The 8,773-nt window shown below is 36.0% G+C and overlaps 1 long non-coding RNA gene across 1 annotated transcript; it reads right to left on the bottom strand.

Annotated features, from left to right (window-relative positions):
* Positions 1-2,868: 2,868 nt before the first annotated feature.
* LOC110441592 lies at positions 2,869-7,535 on the bottom strand. Its single transcript, XR_002461885.1, has 3 exons — positions 7,402-7,535; positions 5,736-5,838; positions 2,869-2,957 (listed from the first exon to the last, which is right to left on the bottom strand). It is a non-coding gene; the product is annotated as an uncharacterized LOC110441592 (long non-coding RNA).
* Between the last annotated feature and the right edge of the window lie 1,238 nt (positions 7,536-8,773).

Below are 8,773 nucleotides of genomic sequence, written 5' to 3'. Positions count from 1 at the left end.
AAATATCTCTGACAAGTTGACAACGAAAATTGTGTTATGACAAGAAGCAAAGTTATTGAGAATTATACAAGGAGTCGACTCACCAAAGGTCAAGGTCACTTGGTAAAAAATCTAGGTCAAACTTTATATCATTTTACTGATGAATTCTTAGTTCTGAGCATCAGATTTTGCATTTCTTCACTAATGACAATTTCATGACATTATGAAGCAAAGTTGGTCAGAATTAAACAAAGAGTTTACTCGACAAATGTCAGTCACCAAGTAAAAGGTCAAACTTCATATCTTTTCACTGATGAATAATAAAGAATCAACTGACCAAAGGGAATTTAGTGTCGGGTTGCTTTGCATAATTGTGAAGATCAAAGAACACAGTAAATTTAATCGAGAAGGGTGGGGGATGGGGGTACATGCATGTCTTACAGACATTTTCTAGTCTTCAGAATTTTACTTCTAAACTGGACGTGATGTTGATTGACATTACACAAGAATAGATGTAAATTCATGTGGTACACCTTTTTTTTTCGTTCATGACGCATTTTTGCTACTAACAAGGTGCTATTAAAATTTTGTGCCTTTAATAAATCATGGATTTACGCTTTTACTTGTTTCTTTTAGCCAAGAACAGAAAACATACAGTTACCAAGTAACCCCTTGGGTCAAAATTGGAGTCACACCTATTTATTTCAGTTATGTTCACAGGGTCCAACAATAATAGAATTACCAAGGGGAATAACTATGTTATTCAAACTCATCCAAGATCTCATTGATACAAAGCTGCATACAAAGTTTCATCAAAATCGGTTCATATTTACTGAAGTTATTGTGTTCACAAGGAAAAATTTATGGACGATGCAGCAAGGTCACTCGGACCGACAAAGAGCAAGTGAGCTTATGTCATGGGCTGGCGTCTATCGTCCATCCGTAGTCCTCAACTTTTCTTTTAAACAACTCTTCTGAAGAATAGACAGTCCCCCTATAGTCCTGATATTTGGCTAAAAGCTTCATTGGTAGGAGCCAGACAAAGTTTTAGAACGAAAATGACCTTGACCTGTTTTCAAGGTCACTGGCGTCAAATATGTCAAATACTTGAAACGACTCCTTCTGAATAATCTTGGAGCATAGAGTTATAATATTTGGCTGGTAGCTTCCTGGGATGGAGCCCTACACAATTTGGAATGAAAATTACCTCAACCAACTTTCAAGGTCACGGGGGTCAAATATTTCAAACGACTTCTTCTGAACAACTGAAAGGTATAGAATCTTCATATTTGGATGGAAGCCGAAATAATTTGGAAATTACCTTGACCTACTTTTAAGGTCACTGGGGTCAAAAATGTCAAACGAATTCTCCTGAAGAACTGAAAGGTAAAGAATCTTCATATTTGGCTAGAAGCTTCTTGGGGTGGAGCCAGACAAATTTGGAGAACAAAAAATGGCCTTGACCACCTTTCAAAGTGGCAGGGGTGTCTAATGCTTCAAACATTTCTTATGTAAAGCATCTTAATATTTGGCTGGTAGCTTCCGTGGATGGAGCCTGACAAAGTTTGAGAACGCAAAAGAACTTGTCCTACTTTCAATATCACTGGGGTCAAATGTGTCAAACACTTAAAAACAACTTCCTCTGAAGAATTGGATGGTTTATTATCTTATTGTTTGCCTGACAGCTGCTAAGGATTGAGAACTAAAATGACCTTGACCTACTTTCAATGTCACAGGGGTGAAATGCGTCAAACACTTAAAACGACTTATTCTGAAGGACAGAAAGGTATATAATCTTAATATTTGGCTGGAAGCTTCTTGGAATTGAGCACGACAAAGAATGAGAATGAAAATGACCTTGACCTACTTTCAAGGTCACAGGGGTGAATTGAAATGCATATAATCATAAAACTTGGATGATGGCTTCTTTGGATAGAGCCCAACAAAGTTTGCGAATGAAAATGACTTCAACCTTTTCTTCTAAAGGTCACAGAGGTTAAATATGGCAGAAACTGCAAACGGCTTCTTCTGAATAAGTGAAAGACATAGAGTCGTGATATTTGAGATTAAGGACTTCCAAGTTTTTTCAACTGAACGACTTTGTTAGACTTTCAAGGTCACTGTGGTAAATTGTGTTAAAATCTTGTAACAGGTTGTTTTGAATTTCCAAGAGTCGTAGGTAAGGACTTTAATCCTATAGCTTTATCTAAATTTAATTTGATATAGATTGTCCTTGTCCAAATGTGATTCAATGTTGTTTAAACCGATGTCCCCAACCCAATGGGGACAAAGGGATGGGACTCTATCATTTAAGGTTGTTGCTTAGAGACAGCCAATATTTGGAAATATTTGTAGTACAGTATGATAGCGATACAGGCCCTCTAGGCCTCTTGTTCGTAAATGACCGCCGTTAATTTTGTTTTGTAGAGTTAACTGTAACACAGTAAGGCCAGCACACTTTCGTTGACCAGCTAGCTCGGTGGGTAACGGCGATAGTCTATCGGTCTGAAGTCAAGGGTTCGAATTCACGTCTAGCCCAGCTAGATTCAGAACACTGTTGTTGATTATATTTTGTTAATTACATTCTCAGGAGACTCGGGCAATGTATACTTTTCTTTTCAGTAGTATGGGGAACCCTTAATCGTTCATATAGCACACAGACTATTGTGGTTGAGTTTACTGCAGTCATTGCTTGAAAGTACTGAAAATATGTATAACTTGGGAAAGTGCTGGACTTTGCTCAATACTCCATTAAAAGTGCTATAACAGATATACAAGATAAATTAACACATTCTTTTTGTGGGAATCATTTTTTCCCAAAAAGAAAAAAATGTTTCATAAATCAACGACAAACCAATTTTACATGAATATTTAATAACCATGATGTACTATCACTGTAATTTCTCCGAACTGCATGTATTTTTGCCTCCTCCTGTGTAGTTACGGTTTCTTCTCTGTCGATGTGCAGGCTCGTGATTCTAATAATAACAATAACTTCGTTTAGGAAACGTTTTTATCAGCATTAGAATCGCTTTCCATCCATTAATTCTGATAGGAAACCTATACGTTTTTATCACAGAAATTCTAGTAACTTCCTCACAGACTTTTTCATCCTAGAAATCGTAATAACCCGCAAACAGACACTTTTCTAACAGAAATCCTAATACCCCGCAAACAGACACTTTTATATAACAGAAATCCTAATATCCCGAAAACGGACGCTTTCATCACAGAAATTCTAATAACCCCAAAACGGACGTTTTCACCACAAAAAAATCCTTATAACCCGTAAACGGACGTTTTCATCACAGAAATTCCAATAACCCCAAAACGCACGTTTTCACCACAAAAAATCCTTATAACCCGTAAACGGACATTTTCATCACAGAAATCCTAATATTCCGAAAACGGACGTTTACATCACAGAAATCCAAATATCCTGCAAACGGACGTTTTCATCACAAAAATCCTAATAACCCTAAAACGGACGTTTTCACCACAAAAAATCCTTATAACCCGCAAACTGACGTTTTTTATCACAGAAAACCTAATATTCCGAAAACGGACGTTTTCATCACAGAAATCCTAATATCCTGCAAACGGACGTTTTCATCACAAAAATCCTAATAACCCCAAAACGGTCGTTTTCATCACAAAAAATCCTTACAACCCGAAAACGGTCGTTTTCATCACAGAACTACTTATAACCCGACAACGGACGCTAGCATTACAGAAATTCTAATAACCCGAAAACGGACGCTATCAACACAGAAATACTTATAACCCGAAATCGGACGCTTTCGTCATAGAAATCCTTATAACCCCAAAACGGACGCTAGCATTATAGAAATTCTAATATCCTGCAAACAGACGTTTTCATCACAAAAATCCTAATAACCCCTAAACGGACGTTTTCATCACAGAAATCCTAATATCCCGAAAACGGACGTTTTCATCACAGAAATCCTAATATCCTGCAAACGGACGTTTTCATTACAGAAATCCTAATAACCCTAAAACGGACGTTTTCATCACAAATATTCTAATAACCCTAAAACGGACGCTAGCATTACAGAAATCCTAATAACCCGAAAACGGACGCCATCATCACAGAAATCCTTATAACCCGAAATCGGACGCTATCATCACAGAAACCCTAATAACCCGAAAACGGATGCTTTCGTCATAGAAATCCTGATAACCTGCAAACGGACGCCTTCATGACAGAAATCCTAATAACCCGAAAACGGACGCTTTCGTCACAAATATTCTAATAACCCTAAAACGGACGCTAGCATTACAGAAATCCTAATAACCCGAAAACGGACGCCATCATCACAGAAATCCTTATAACCCGAAATCGGACGCTATCATCACAGAAATCCTGATAACCTGCAAACGGGCGCTTTCGTCATAGAAATCCTGATAACCCGCAAACGGACGCCTTCATGACAAATATTGTAATTACCTGTCGACAAACTTTATCCTAATTTCCCCGCCTTTTCGAATAAATGTTTGATACACATGGTATACATACATTAATTACGTTTAAAAATGATAAAATGAAAATACAATTTTGTATGCCAAGTATAAAATAATAGAAATCCCTAATTCATAGTGAGTTTGAAACAGATTTTTTATAGTTAACTGAATAACACTTATAGCACTAATAACCTAATCTTTACAGTTATATTAAGAATAATATAGAGAAGAATCGTATTGGTCGGTACTAAATTTTGAACGAAGAAACTGAGAATAAGGTATCATATACTTAAAATCGAAATTGGCAGAGCTAAAAACAATTCTTGGCAACTCCGTCTTTGTAAGGTTTGTAACACAACAGGGTGTGGGGCAAGTTTCTTTTTATTAATCATGCAAAGCTTACATTAGGAAATTCATTATCGAACTAATTAAATACATCATTTAGTGACATGCAATACTAACAAAATATATTATCGTCCAATTAACGGAAACTTTTGAGCGATATGGGTCTATTTATCAAAAAGGCAACTTGCCTAAGTTTCATCATCCTCAAAATCCAGGGGTTACGCTCACTTTCGCTCTCTGCACCCCTGGAATATATGTCATAGTAAAATTGAAGGCACGAAGAACGCTGTTTGATTGGTCTCGGATACAAAAATCTGACCAATCGCTAGGTTGATACCTGTCCTTTGAAGATTACAAAGGAGAGACGTCCGACTTCAAAGCCTGTCATTTTTTACCGTTACGTGACCGCGAGATTCTTTTGATGTATATCAAAGGATCGAACTAGTCTTCTTGTCTCATCAACAAGGTGACGCACACCGAGCCTTCAATTTTGCTATGACATGAGCGTAACCCCTGGATATCGATAATGAAATTTCATAATAATGCTTATATAGTCATTTTGATGTTTTCATTTTGTTTGGATGAAAATGCAAGAAAGTTGAAATACACACGTTTTTAAATTGTATCTTACAAAGCTTACCGCGGTTACTAGTGGAACTTACGTAAGGAAGTGACATCACCTGTAGCCCTTGATCATTGATGGAGAGTGACAAACGTATAATTAGTCAACTCATTAGCCGATTTAAATATAACCAGCCGGTCTGCACTATACTTTAGATCTAGTCGTACTCATAATAAAATCATTTGTATCTTTTAATTTAATAATTGTAAAAAAAAATGTTTTTTGATTTGTGACGTAAACTTAACAAGATTAGGACCTAACAGTATCATATTATGTGTATTGTCCTATATAAGTTATCCGTACTTACACATATCACATCACATCGGCTTGGACATACGGGTATTTTGGGAACAGCCACCACTGTGATACACGTAATCAATGTCTGGTCATATCCAAGTCCGGACTCCACGCTTTTTAAAAAGTCAATAACATTGTTGAATTAAAAATGGGATTGAAGCTAACATTTTTCATGTGACATTTTACGGAACAGGAACGAATATATCTTTTGGTATTATTCTATATCTGAAAGACTTCATTGTATTTTGCCCTGATTCACTAATTTGTGTCTATTGAGTAAACCATTACAATTTTAGGTTGCTCAGCTGTCTTCTGTATAGAGGAGAAGCATTGCTGATTAAGTGTATAGACAACAAAAAAAAACCGGCGATATCAAATCATGATTCAAACAATAGGAATATTCTATACGTTATACTGGTGTCCTATGGAACGCCAAATTGACATCATTGAGATGAGATCAAGTTTAACGTAAATAATTGAAGTGGTACTTACGTCTTTGACATGAGATCAAGTCAAACGTAAATAATTGAAGTGGTACTTACGTCATTGAGATGAGATCAGGTCAAACGTAAATAATTGAAGTGGTACGTCATTGAGATGTGATCAAGTCAAACGTAAATAATTGAAGTGGTACGTCATTGAGATGAGAGCAAGTCAAAGGTAAACAATTGAAGTGGTACTTACATCATTGAGATGAGATTAAGTCACCGTAAATAATTGAAGTGGTACTTACGTCATTGAGATGAGATCAAGTAAAACGTAAATAATTGAAGTGGTACTTACTTCATTGAGATGAGATCGAGTCAAACGTAAATAATTGAAGTGGTACTTATGTCATTGAGATGAGATCAAGTCAAAGGTAAACAATTGAAGTGGTACTTACATCATTGAGATGAGATCAAGTCACCGTAAATAATTGAAGTGGTACTTACGTCATTGAGATGAGATCAAGTCAAACGTAAATAATTGAAGTGGTACTTACGCCATTGAGATGAGATCAAGTCAAACGTAAATAAGTGAAGTGGTACTTATGTCATTGAGATGAGATCAAGTCAAAGGTAAACAATTGAAGTGGTACTTACATCATTGAGACGAGATCAAGTCACCGTAAATAATTGAAGTGGTACTTACGTCATTGAGATGAGATGAAGTCAAACGTAAATAAATGAAGTGGTACTTATGTCATTGAGGTGAGATCAAGTCAAACGTAAATAAATGAAGTGGTGCTTACGTCATTGAGATGAGATCAAGTCAAACGTAAATAATTGAAGTGGTACTTACGTCATTGAGATGAGATAAAGTCAAACGTAAATACTTGAAGAAAGGTACAATTCAATTGAAGACAGGTTCAATTACAAAAAATATAAAATAGCAAAAATATAATAAAAAATAACTGTAACGTTACATAATAATTAATGCACAAGCACAAGACCGACTTCCGTAATCGACGGTAATCGACGGAGGAAGCGTAGAAGATGAAGATGAATTCAATTGGAGATAGGTACATTTCAGTTGTAACGTTAGATACAATTGAATTGAACCTTTCTTCAATTAATTATACCTATCTTCAATCATTTGGCGTTCCATAGTATTAAAGTAATATGAAACGAGTATTGGGTGAAAAAAAATATCTTCAAAATTATTCTTGATATGTTTACATTCCCTAAAAACTTAACCATTCATGCCTGTTTGAGGTCGAAAATCGCGATCATATGGCATGAAAACCAGAAAACAATTCCATCTCGGTACGAGTTTTTTCATAACAATGGCGGCTTATTAACTTTCGGATGCACCGTTCCGATGATTGCCGATCTTCCATCACCAACGTAAACAATGATGACGACAACGATGGATGCTGAGGTAAGATGTCATACTGGTTTTGAAAGAAGTTAAATTTCTAGAGTTAAATTGCCTTGCAAAGAAATTCTTTCACATGTTTTTTCCAAAAAAGTATCAGGTGAAATGAATTTCATTCTAACTTCCTCGGTTTATTCGAAAAATTGGACTGAAAACGTAAAAATCGTAAAGAATCAATGACAGGGGCCCCAATTGGGGAAAACGAAACGGAACCAAAAATCTATTAATTTATCAAAGTTTTTCGTCTGATATACCGCATCACATGTAAAAACTATCTAATTTATTACATGTGAATGTATAGTTTAAAAAATTGCGATGGCAACTTTTGAGTTGTCAGAGAAACAAAATTTCAACACGAACGCAAACAAATTTCAGATTGCCATTTTGTATAAACGCCAGTGGCGGACTCCGGGGCTAGAGGGCACGGGTCCCACTTATGTTGAAAAATTGTAATTGAAATGGAAGGAAATCACGGACGTTGAAATCTTATCAATAAAAGTCTGTAAATAGTGTCAACATCGACTATCACAGTAGAGCTTCTCTCGTAGCGACAGGATTCAGGAATGAAACGTATTTTTAATCAGGGCCACTGAACCCTCCCAGTTCGACAACGACGTCAAGTTTGACCACCAGCCATACATGTATCATATCTTGGTTGACTTAGGGCTGTATAACCTGGTTTAAATGAAGGGACATCCATTTTATCAAAATGCGTCCTAGGAAGCTATAAGGCATACCATTGACGTATACAACAATGTTAAATGCCATACTGCCAAACGATCTTTACAAAAACAATGGACCGATCGTGAACTTGCCCGTTTTCCCCAATGCAACATTTATAAATATTTATGCATCTATAAATTTTAAACAAAAAACATCGACATCACAAACATCGAAAACGTCTTATTTCTGTCTCAAAATACCTACCGTTGACTTTTCTTGTAATTTTTGTTCTGTAAGGCCTACTGCATGTACTGCAGCGTAACATGTTTAAACGTTGACTAAACTTATGCTATTTTCAAATAATGAAATATAATTATCTATTGTGCCCCCTCGAGCTCTATTTTATCTTAATAAACATGTTTAATACCATCATTCATCTATGGTGTTATTTACCACCATCAGACAGTGTTGTTACTACTTCATTTCATTATTGTGCACTGAGATAAAAAAAAAATGAATTACCTCCCG

The sequence above is a fragment of the Mizuhopecten yessoensis genome, unplaced genomic scaffold (assembly GCF_002113885.1).
Source record: "Mizuhopecten yessoensis strain PY_sf001 unplaced genomic scaffold, ASM211388v2 scaffold716049, whole genome shotgun sequence".
NCBI lineage: Eukaryota > Metazoa > Mollusca > Bivalvia > Pectinida > Pectinidae > Mizuhopecten > Mizuhopecten yessoensis.
Note: the sequence above shows the minus strand (reverse complement) of the source record. Positions and strands in the feature narration are given on the sequence as shown.